This window comes from Aquarana catesbeiana, linkage group LG09 (assembly GCF_042186555.1).
Source record: "Aquarana catesbeiana isolate 2022-GZ linkage group LG09, ASM4218655v1, whole genome shotgun sequence".
Classification (NCBI taxonomy): domain Eukaryota; kingdom Metazoa; phylum Chordata; class Amphibia; order Anura; family Ranidae; genus Aquarana; species Aquarana catesbeiana.
In genome coordinates this window covers 123,930,556-123,943,403 of record NC_133332.1, presented here as the reverse complement: position 1 = coordinate 123,943,403, position 12,848 = coordinate 123,930,556, and positions in this window count along the sequence as shown.

Here is a 12,848-nt window from a genome sequence, read left to right as displayed (position 1 = left end):
CCTCACCATATGTTTATTTGTGACAAGAGGAAAACCAAGAAAACTGCTAGTTTTTCTAAGTTCATCATCCACTCAGACCATATTGTGTTGCAACTCGCGCACAATTTCTATTCGAGCAAACCCTGGACGTTGGAACAGGGTCTGCAAGGATGGTAGAAGGGCACAGGTGCCAGGAAGCTGGAACTAAAGACTGGAACTTGGGAGTGCTGGTGTCAAGTAAGTATAAGCAGAATGGATAGGGCTCCCACAACACACTAAACCCAGCTGTGAGTGGAGTCACAAAGCTGAGTTCAGTTGAGTAGGAAGGCACCAAATTGTAAGACTGTTTCAGGAACAAGCAGAGATTGGCAACAAGGAGGCAGGGAGGTAAAGAGTCAAACATTCTTGGCCAGGAGTCCAGGCTGAAGTTGGTAACAGAAATGGGCAGCAAATATAGGCAGGGAAGCACAATCCAGGTTAGACAACATTGGTTAATAACCGGTCAGCATTAGGTTCAGGATTAAAAAAAAATAGGAACCTACTTTGAAAGACCATGCAGAGCTTAGTTTTAAATAGCCTGCTAGGTGCTAGTACAGTTGGTGAATGTGCCCGTGCATCCTTTGTGTCCATGATTTGCTGTGTTTGTTCCCATGCATGTACACGTGCGCACTGTGCATTCACTTTATGCTTCTATGCCTGCAAACCTGTGCTTGTTTAAGGGCATATGCATGAGCCTTACAGCTGGCACAATTTTTTGATTGTTGGCATAATGCCATGACACAAATTGAAAAAATTCTCCATCTCTCCCCTCAAATAAAATACCTCCTTCTTTTCCCATTGTACCCCCACCTTAATGTTACTCCCAACCCCCCCACCCCCTCCTTTCCAGCCAGACCCTCAACCAGCAAATAAATCTCTACTCAGGAACACCTCACAGCAGGGATCCTTTCTCCCCAGAAAACCTCCCCTACAGCAACTTCCCTGCTCCAAAGAACCCCACCTTTCTTTTCCCAGTAAACCCCCTCCTTCCACTAAAATGCTTATCATACCTCAGATACAATGACACCAGGGAGGTTAAGGGAAGTCTTCATAACCTTCCCCTCAGCAGTTTCATGTGACATATAAGAAGTAGGAAAACTGGGAGCTTGTACCTTTAATGGAGAATAATGTGGCCTGCTATTGCTGATCTCCCTATCTGAAAATGCTACTTGCTTGGTGTGTTGATCCATACAATTTCATACCATCTGAATCACCGACCTGAAACAAGTATGCAGAACAGGACTTTTGACTTAACTCTAAATTCACTTGTTTCAGGCTAGCTTTGGGTCATTGACGTAAAGTATTGAAAGAAGAGACAGGAAATTAACATTTTCATAAGGTGGTCTTCAAAGTCCATGTCCGTTGCTGAGGACGTCATGTGACGAAGCGCGCACAACGGCATCACGCTCTGTTAGTCAGCTCCAGGGCATACGAGAGAGGAGTACGCTGTCTAGCGGCTGGTGGATACACACCCCCACCTCGCTGTTTATGCTCGTTTGGAGGGACTTTTTAAACTTTACATTGCCCAGGTCTATTGCTGTCCTAATCCACCTGGACAGAGATACACAATAGTGCCTGGATTTTTTCTTTTTTACTCTTCATTTATTTTTTATTTTTATTTTATATTTTCTTGCAAATCATTTTTGTTGGTTTAGCTCTGTTTGTTTCAATTTATTTTTTGCCCAATATCCTTGTTTTGTGGGCACACATGTTTTTAAATAAAGTGGTCATACTTTATTACGCCATGGAAGCTCTTTTTTCTTGAATATATGAGGGGAAGCAACACCTCTATGGATTGAAAAACATAGGAGACACCCAGCACAATATACAGCAGCAAGACGGTCCATTTCCCAACACAGGAGCATTACCCCGGCATGGGGCCTGGGGAGCTGATTACAGCATTAATACCTACCAGATGAAGCAGCAAGTGAAGTGACCCGGCATACTACACCACAGGCGTTATACCCCTGGTGGGGTTCTGGAAGCTGGTTAGTAGGCAACCAAAAGGGGGAGCACGAGAGTCACCTGACAAATTGATGCATCACCAAAGTCACCATTGGGAATCTGAATAAGTTATAATAACACCAGTATATGGACTGTCATAATACATATTGGAGATCTAACTGCTGGAAGTTTTGTGTTTCTAGTAGCTGTTTTGTTTGTATGCAATTTCTATTTATGTCTAATACGCATTGGTATTAGTTTAGGATAATACAATCTATATGCACATCACCGCATTGGTATATGGTTTTTAGCAAATGCACACTATGGAATATAGCCTCTGGCTTTTTTTCTAGACGCTGTAGGACCATTCATGCTGTGCGACACTTGACGTTTATTATATATTTACCACAGCATATGACTAGTAGGCATATAATTGCTAGCTGTGGTACTATTTATACTACAAGGGGGATTTAGATAAGTTGCATACCTTATAGATTTATTACTACAAGCAAGGGGTGATATACTTTAGGCTATCCCAGTATATAATTCTTTTAGGTAGCGCCAATACACCCTAATTCCTTATTTTCATACTTGCTTGGTGTGTTGATCCATACAATTTCATACCATCTGAATCACCGACCTGAAACAAGTATGCAGAACAGGACTTTTGACTTAACTCTAAATTCACTTGTTTCAGGCTAGCTTTGGGTCATTGACATAAAGTATTGAAAGAAGAGACAGGAAATTAACATTTTCATAAGGTGGTCTTCAAAGTCCATGTTTCTCCCAGTACATAGATTTATTTTAATAACAAGTCACCAAAGGTAGCTCCCATAATTCTACTGGATAGGATCCATAAAAGGATTACTTAACCAGTGTCTTTTCTGCTTTCTGGGAAAAGTGTTATGTAAGAATTTCTAAGATCCTAAGATCCATTGCTGGGGCAGCTAATTATACAAAGAATTGCCGTAATTGAGATGAGTTTAGGAATTGTCAATACATACAGCTGGGAGCACTTTCAAAGGTCCAATTTACATGAAGAGAGAAAACAGGCACATTCAAAAATGCCAAGTGGTTTAGCAAGCTCATCCACCAAGCATATAATGACAAAATCATGTACTGCTGAATTACTGCTGACCTAATGTATATGGATCACCACTGCTGATCACTTTATTAAAATGCTAGCCAAGAAAAATGCAGGTGGTAAAGTTGAATATGTGAATTTTTCCTGGATCACTGATCACCTTATTAAAATGCTAGCCCAGAAAAATGCAGGTGGTAAAGTTGAATATGTGAATTTTTCCTGGATCAGGGGCTCTCAAAACTCAGTGGATCAACAGCCAGGCAACTAGCAATATTTTCAACTTCAAGTTCATTTTGTCTGCATAGGTATGCCATAAAAAGTTTTGAGATACAATAAAGCACAAGGTCTTCATTTCAGTTCTCCATTGTGACAATGTATGACAGGCTAAACATCCACAGACATACAAATCTCAGATGGCATCTAGATATGATCCAAATATATATTCATTTCCAATTTAAGAGAGCCTAAATATGTTCAATAATATAAATGTATGAGAGATTAGCATGTTCCATAGTAATATGTAAATCTGTCTAGTGCTTTTGTTTAGCTTGGCTGCTGCCGCCACAAATATATATAACTTTATATAACTTATTTTTTAAATAGGTTAAAATGATTGTAAATGCATATATATGTATTTTTATTCTTAAAAACAAACATATCATACCTGCTCTGTGCAGTGGTTTTGCACAGAGCAGCCCCAATCCTCCTCTTGTAAGGTCTCCCCGGTGCTCCTGGCTCCCCCCGCCAAGAACCCACCATATCAATCCACTTTGTATGGGGGCACTCATGCAGGCTCGCTCCTGAGCCAGCTCTGTGTGTCCATTAACACACAGAGCGTGGTTCAGCTCCTCCCCCGCTCCTTCCTCGCTGCCTGTGATATTAGCCAATGAGGAGGGACAGAGCAAGGAAAGCTGCTGCTCTTGTGCACATCGCCGTATCAAGATTGGGCACAGGTAAGTATGGAGGGATTCACAGAGAAGGTTTTTTCCTACATTAAGGTAAAAATTCTTCTGCCGTTACAACCACGTTAACTCAAAATATTATGTATTGAGTGATACAATCCAATAAGTTAGTTTTATCTGGCTTCCAAAGAGATCAATCAATAGGCCTTTAGTTGTCTTCCCATGGTGGAAGCTATAGAACAGTCTTACCACTTTTACTCATATGTCCCTGACCAAATACACATTCAACTATAAGTACCTAAAATAAATCTAATGCCCTGTACACATGGTCGGACATTGATCGGACATTCCGACAACAAAATCCTAGGATTTTTTCCGACGGATGGTGGCTCAAACTTGTTTTGCGTACACACGGTCGCACAAAGTTGTCGGAATTTTTGATCGCCAAGAACGCGGTGACGTCAACCACGTGCGACGAAACTAGAAAAGGCCATTTCAGAACCAGGCGCGGCACCCTTTGGGCTCCTTTTGCTAATCTTGTGTTAATAAAAGTTTGGTGAGAGACGATTCGCGCTTTTTCAGACTCATGGCTTTCAGATCGTTTTCTGCAGTTCAGTTTGTGCTTGTGGGTTTGTATCTGCTCTTCAGTGCGTGCAAGCAAGCTACGCGTGACTTGGATTAGTCATTGTGTTCTTGTTTGTTCGTTGCTGTTTTTCAGGTCGCTCTTTGCAGGCCTTGCTGTTCTTCAGTGCGTTCTGTTACTTCGTTCTGAGTAGCCGACGGTTTTCTAGCCATGTTGCGTATACGTACTCCTCGTAGAGTTCGTGCTGTGCGGGGGCTTGGTGTTGGGGTCCTGACCTTGACACAAGTCCAGTCCATGAACAGGGTGGGGAGGAGTTCATGGACCAAGAATTGGTTGCTTCAGCGTGACCAGTTCTGTCATATGCCTTTGCTCCGTGAGATCCGTGAGAATAATCCTGATGATTTCAGGAACTTTCTCAAGATGACGGACCCCGTATTTCACCGTTTGTTGGCTTCGCTGACCCCCTATATCAGCAGGCAGGATACCTGCATGAGGCAAGCCATCACTCCGGAGCAGAGGCTCATCGCTACCCTGCGGTACTTGGCGACAGGGAGAAGCCTGCAGGACTTGAAGTTCTTGACAGGCATCTCCCCCCAGGCTCTGAGTATCATTATCCCAGAGACCTGTTCTGCCATCATACAGGTCCTGCAGAAGGAGTATATGAAGGTAAGATTTTTATCCTTTAATATCACATTTTATTGTATTTAATGTTTGCTAATATATTGTATTTCTTTCCTCATTCCTTAATTACCACGATTGTAATATGCTGTGAATGTCCCCTTTGTCCTCATGCATGCTGGATTTTTTTTTTTTTTTTTTAGTCCTTCATACATATTTGCCTTCACTTACCTCCCCAGCATGCTCTCCTTGCCCTATATTCACCTCATGTAGTCACTTAAAGCAGAGTTCCACACAAAAATGGAACTTCCGCTTTTCGGAACCCTCCCCCCCCTCACATGTCACATTTGGCACCTTTCAGGGGGGAGGGGAGTGCAGATACCTGTCTAAGACAGATATTTGCACCCACTTCCGGCATAGACTCCCATGGGAGTCTACGCCTCTTCCCGTCCCCACCGCGCTGTCTCCTGGGAACACACAGCTCCCAGGAGAGAGCGGGGACCACTTGGGACGCGCAGCGTGACTTGCGCATGCGCAGTAGGGAACCGGGAAGTGAAGCCGCAACGCTTCACTTCCTGATTCCCTCACCTAGGATGGTGGCGGCAGCTGCTGAGAACCGAGCGGGTTCTCTGCGTCGCCTGCCGACATCGCTGGACCCTGGGACAGGTAAGTGGCCATGTATTAAAAGTCAGCAGCTGCAGTATTTGTAGCTGCTGGCTTTTAATATTTTTTTTTTTTTACGGTGTGGGTGGACCCCCGCTTTAACAATGTATTTGATCAGCTCCATAGTAGTGCTCTACCCCAAACAACCCCTAAAATGTTTAGAAATGTGATTTGTGCTTTAAATTCAGGCAGAGTGCCAGAGGCTTTTTTTTGTAGTGTCCCCAAATCATTTTTATTAACCCTCCCTCCCCACAACTGCTAAGTCAGCTGATCCCAATTCTCTATCTATCCTCAATCATCTATCTGCTGACTTTGCCAAACCCATACACACTATACCCACCTCTTTTGTGGTCAGATTTATGGATGAATTCCCCAAAGCATGTAGTGCAAGGGCCTGCCTGTATACTTTCAAATGGTACTGTTTAAAGTTTTTGTATTCTATTATTATCATGATAGGCAATAGCAGAATGTCCAAATGTGCTCAAATGTGTACAATGTGTATTTATATCTTTGTATTATGACACTTCTTACCTTTCCAGTGGTCTACCAATAGTGTAACTAAGGAGGGGCTGTTCCAAGTAATACCCATTATTGAGGCATTCATCTCTCAATGAAGTGGAGAGGGTTACCTGTCCAAGATTCCCCCACCCCTTATAATGTTAGAAATGGCCCATGGGGGGGGGGGATATGATAGGTGTACCTTATACTTTGGTGTTGTAAAATTCCCCTTAATAAATGTTATCTGGATGTTGGCCAAGAATGTGTGTGTCTAATCTGCTTTCCATGTTTATGTGCAAAAATACTAATTTATTTTTGTTTTCCTCAACAGTTTCCTTCCACGCCACAGGAATGGCAGACTGTGGCCTCCCACTTTGCCCAGCGGTGGGACTTTCCTAACTGCGGAGGGGCAATTGATGGGAAACACGTCCACATCGTCCCACCCCCCAACTCGGGGTCGTACTATTATAATTACAAGGGGTTCAATAGTATTGTGGACGTGGGGAAGAATGGCCGGATGTCCGATGGTGGAGTCATCGCCCAGATGGAGTTTTACAGGCGTCTCCAGAATGGCAGCTTGGACTTGCCACCTCCAGAAGAGAATGTGGAAGGACTCCCATTCAGCTTCGTTGCGGATGAAGCATTTGCGCTGGAGGACCATCTTATGCAGCCATTCCCGATGAGGACCCTCACCCCGGAACAGAGGGTTTTTAATTACCGGCTGGCCAGAGCCAGAAGAGTGGTGGAGAACACATTTGGAATCATGGCCAGCCGGTTCCACTTATTTCTTACACCCATCCATATGGCGGAGTATAAACTGAATCATATAATCCTGGAATGCTGTGTTCTACATAACTTTTTACGGCAACATTCTGCCAACTATGCTGGCTCAGTTGGGCCTGAGGCTGGAATTATAAATGAAACAACCCTGACGGAGCTTGAAAGTGGCTGTCCTGGCTTGCCCTCCCTGAGTGCCCGTGATGTCCGGTTAAGATACCTTGAGTTCTTTGCGGGTAGAGGGGCCATCAATATGCCAGACAATTTGTGAAACCTTGATCCAATAAAAAAATAATCACAAATCTTTGGTGACATTTACTGCTTGTGTTTGTTTTAGCTGACCCTGACCGAAATGTGGTGAGTCCAGAAAATGGCGTGATTGTGTAACCTTACAAAGCACTGTTGGGTGTTATTTACTAAAGGCAAAGACACTTTGCACTACAAGTGCACCTGAAACTGCTCTGAAACTGCACTTGTAGTGCAAAGAGGATTTGCCCGTAGGAAATAACCCCCATTGTCACAGAAAACAGCAATTACATCACCACAAAAGTTTTGTAGCGTTCAGACAATAATCAACACATTCTTGATTAAAACAATCTTTTTAATACCTGTACAATCACATGTGCATTTAGAAAATGTTTTTTAAAACAAACCAACATGTTTGTTGTATAACAATTTTTGGGGTGGCATTATCACAAATAGAAATGTCCATTTAAGACAAAACAGGCATGTGTAAAACCAAGAAGAAAGACACAAATCTTTGAACTTACAAAGTTCACATTTGGTAGAACTTGAAGGCAATATCAGACATGAGTATTTAGGAACTGTGTTTGATATTGCGTTCAGATGGGGTGAAATCACCCCAGGAAAAGCCAAATTTGGAAGATGCACACAAATTTCTGAATGTCAACATGTGCGACCTGCCATCACGAGGGATCAAGGGATGTGTTTTGGGGGAGAAACCCCTTCCTCTCAGCTACTTTATTATTGAGGAAGGGGTTGCACCCTCAAAACGCATCCATTGATCTCCCGTGATGGCAGAGAGCACATGTTGGCACACTGTGTGCATCCTCCAAATTTGGCTTATCTAAAAATCCCTAAAACATTTAGAACATTGTAGCACACAAAAAAGAAAGGGATTTGGAGGGGTTTTAAATCAATGATGTTCTTATTTTTTTGAATAACATCATTGATGTTTTTATTGAGGTTTTCCAATGCTAAATTACACCCCATGATCTCCCCGATCAGGATCTGTGCACTTTCCGAGGTGAAAGAATCTGGATCCACAACATCACGATCACCTAAAAAGAGAGAAACCAAACAAAAACAGGTATAAAAAATATGCCGGCATCCATCTCTTACCTGAGCCTGTGGTCGCAGACACTCACCTGTTGTGGTGACTAGTTACACCACGTCTTCTTTCTCCTGCTCTTCTTGTGTTGGGGGATTTCCCCTTCTTCCAGAGGGGGGGGGCTCTGGTCTACTCGGATGAGGGATGTCCTCCAAGTCTTTTCTTCCCTATGTAAAAAAAAATGGTATACTTAGCACACAGATATTTGATGGCAGAACTATAAATAGGAAACATTGCTTGGAAGTGGGGTACAATTGTCTGTTTTGGCAGAGTTCCAAGATGTAGAATTTTCAGTGTCGTTTGTCAAGCTTCAATACTTTACCTGTTTGGTACATGCTTCACAGATGGAGACCCCCCTATAGTATACACTGGAGCACCTGTGTGGCCCCCCTAATAAAAATGGTGTTCTGGTGTCCCACACTAGTGCTCCAGTGTCCAGATGTGAAAACAGCTGCTCAGTGTCCTCTCCTTACACAGAATCTAGTTGGCATTTCATTCTAGTAACAAAGCCATCTACAGAACCCAATTAGTTTCATACAAGTAGGGCGTCCAAAATGTGGCCAAATGCATATGGCCAAAACAATGGTGTTTTATAGGCCGAAAGAAAAATATTTGATACGAACGAATAATGTGCCCATGAACATGAAAGTTGCCATTTTAAAATGTACACTTTTAAGAAAAGCACATTGAGCAGCACGAACGTAATAAAGCCAAAAAGAATAGGAACACAGCACAACTACTTACTTTTTTGCAGCACTCTCCGGATCTTTCTGTACTGCTCATGTTCTCGTAATTTGAGGTCCCACCACCGCTTCCTGAGCTGATCTTTCGATCGTCGTACCCTGAAATTCCGGTGCAGACTTTTGACCACTTTCGCTATGATCTCGGCCTTTCTGACATTGGGGTTGGGGTATGGTCCATACTTTCCATCATAGTCGGCCTTCTTCAGGATGTCCACCATCTCCAACATCTTCCCAAAGGACATATTTGAGGCCTTAAATTGTCTCCTTCTGGATCGGGATGTCTCCGGATCCGGGCTTTCCTCCTCGTTGCTGTAATTAGCACGCACCTGTTGTGTCTCTGCCATGTGCTCTTCCCCCACTGCGCCGAACGAAAAGGGGCGGGGAATAGCCTAGAAAGAATGTCAGGGGAGGGCGGAGTTACACGCATGCGCAGTGTGTATAAAGCGTAACACGCGTGCGTATTACGTACAATCTGTGAGCGGAGGAAGGAGCATCGGAGGCGCCGATCGTGATAATGAAGGTAAGATCTAAACTTGGGCCTATACTGCTTCGAAATTGAAGCCTATATTGTAACAAGATTAAGAGAGTTTGGCTTGACCTTAGGGTTTGTCTTGTGTTGTGTCTTGCAGAGAAAATGGATGGCTTCAACGACCACAATTTCCTCCCCCTGTTCATAGACAAATACAGGGAGCTGCCCTGTCTGTGGCAGGTGAGACATCCTCATTATAATAATAAACAAAAGAGGCAGGCAGTGCTGGAGAAACTGCTGGAGTTGGTGACGCCGGTGGTCCCCACAGCAACCATCCCTTATTTAAAAACCAAAATTGGTGGCCTGAGGAGCACTTATCTTAGGGAGCGCAAGAAGGTCACGGATTCCCAGAGGTCTGGAGCTGCAGCAGATGACGTTTATGTCCCCAGGCTTTGGTACTATGAGAGACTGCGATTTCTGTCAGACCAGACTGAAATCAGAGAATCCCTCTCAACCCTTCCTTCCACTCTTCCTTCCATCCTATCTTCCACCCCAGCTGAGGCTTCCGATGTCCAACCTGGGCCTTCCAGCCAAGAAGAAGTGGAGGAGCCCAGCTGGAGTCAGGTATAGCATTCCTCTACAGATTTCTGGTCAATAAAGAAATGATGTTTACTAGATGTTATTATTGATCACTAATTGCTGATTGCAAAAAGTGTTTTACATATCAATAGACAGTAGTGGGCACCCAAAATTGGGACAAGAAGACAAGAATGAAAAATGCTGGGCTCAGAAGGATAGTCTGTTATATTTGTTAACATTCAATTCGCAACAGTCAGGAGGTGAAAATTGTGATTGATGAAAAAAAATACTAAAACAATGTCCCTTTTTCATACACAGGAAGACCTCAGCCAGGAGGAGGCTGTGGAATGTGGCAGCCAGGAGGAGGCGGGGCTAAGTTGCAGCCAGGAGGAGGTGGGGCTAAGTGTCAGCCAGGAGAAGCCTGGGACAAGTCGAAGCCTGACCGAATCACAGGTTCTTCCCCTCCGCCTTCCATACAAAAGAGCAAGGAAGGTGACTCACATGCAGGATTCTGCACTCAGGCTAATTCAGGAGGCTTCTGCGTCCCTCCGAGCCTTACCCACTCCTGAAGAGGCCTTTGCCTGCATGGCTGCCACAAAACTGCAGGGCATGCAGGAGAGTCAACGCAAAATATGTGAGGACCTTCTGTATAAAGTCCTAAGTAAGGGGGTGAGTGGGGAACTAACACCCAATACCCACCTGAGTGAGTTGGCCCCTCCTCCTCCTCCTGCTGCCACAACTCCACCACCAGAGCCACAGCGTGGGAGGAGGCGTGGAAGGAAGACCAGAGAGTGATGACCTGGGTTCAGTCTGGTCTGGCAAAAGATGCAGTCTCTTGTATGACCACAGCCTGGGGACACAGATGTCATCTGCTGCCTTCCGGATCTCTGGGACTTCTGGACCAGACTGCACTTCCTTAGATAAGGACTCCTCAGGCCACCAATTTTGCTTGAAAATAGTTGATGTGTGCCCTGGGGGTCCAAGGCTTCACCCATTTCTGCTGTTTCTCCAGCGTTGCCTCCCTCTTTGTTTAGTTGTGAGCCCTTAATAAATGATTTTTTTTTCTATTATACTCTCCTATGTGTGTTTTCATTCAAAAAGGACAGTTTGTTGGTGACGATTCAGGTACATTTCTAAAGTACAATGTGAATTTAACAAGAGACAACAACACCAAACAGTCTCCTACAGATTAAAGATAACAACATATCAATGGTGTTGTAGCAACTTGACACACAAAACACACACAAAAATATTCTGGAGTAAAACTAAAAATACAAGAAAACAAAGATCAGCCTTGAAAAAAATACAAACCAAAAAAAAAATTCTGCCTTAAAACAAAAAAAAAAACAAAATACAGCACAAAAAAATGTTGTCAGATGTGACAAATCAAAATATATTGAGGGAATCCCGATAAATAGTAAAAAAATAAGTTTGTGAGAAGTCTCTGTGTATATGAGCAGCAAAACTACTTTATTCTTCGCACATTCTAAAGAAGAAGAGAGTGCGCTGTATTAAACCATTTTTAACATTGCAGCATGAAGAAAGTGCTGCGAACGCTAAGTTTACCAGACCAAGCTGTTCCGTCTCGGAATTTCTTGTCGCCATCGGATTTTGTTGTCGGAAAATTGTATAGCCTGCTCTCAAACTTTGTGTGTCGGAAAATCCGATGGAAAATGTCAGATGGAGCCCACACACGGTCAAAATTTCCGACAACACGCTCCGATCGGACATTTTCCATCGGAAAATCCGACCGTGTGTACGGGGCATAAGGGTACCAATTCTCCAAGATAAACACATTATTTTAGAACTGGAAAATCTTTAAATTTGACTCCCATAAAAACAACACCCACCACAGGACCCAAGGGTCTTGTAGATCTCCAAACAAAAAAACAAAACAAAAACAGTACAATATAAAAATAAATGTATAAGGTCCCAAAAGCAACAGATAGACTATGGAATATAAAGTACCCTGCCTATACCATTAACTTATTATATATGCCTATTGCATATATAGCATATGTAATTAATACCATAAACTTGTGATCATTACCATTCGCTAAGGTAATGTTTGTCAATATACTTTTTCGATGAAGAAATGTAAGTAAAAAAAAAATCATAAAATGGTATTTTATTCCAAGAAGGGGCATATATGGGGTGAAAGATTAAAACATGTGGTAGTACCCACTGGTCACACAACCCACAACAAACTAGTTTAAATACTGTACATGTAAAAAAATATTTATTTCACAAAATGTGCTCTAATACAGTATAATGCTCTATGCAGCTGTGGTGGATTATCACAGCTAGATATTTGCATTCAGATTTTAGAAAGTAAATCATACATAATTAGTGTATATAAAGTGGGGTGCTGCTACAGTTTTTCTCATTGTGATAATACTTAAATTATTTGGAATATTCTTAAATTAACTTCTCAGTTCGTTCCTTGTAGTAAATTTGTCCACAATCAGCTACTTTATGCAATCCAACAGATATTTTCAAGATAACTGTGTAGCTAAAGGAATCAAAATACTAATGTTATAGCTTGTGTAGCAGAAAGTATGTATATGTCTCCCAGTGAGCCTTCAATGTGTCTAAAAGATGTTCAATATGGGGCGCATG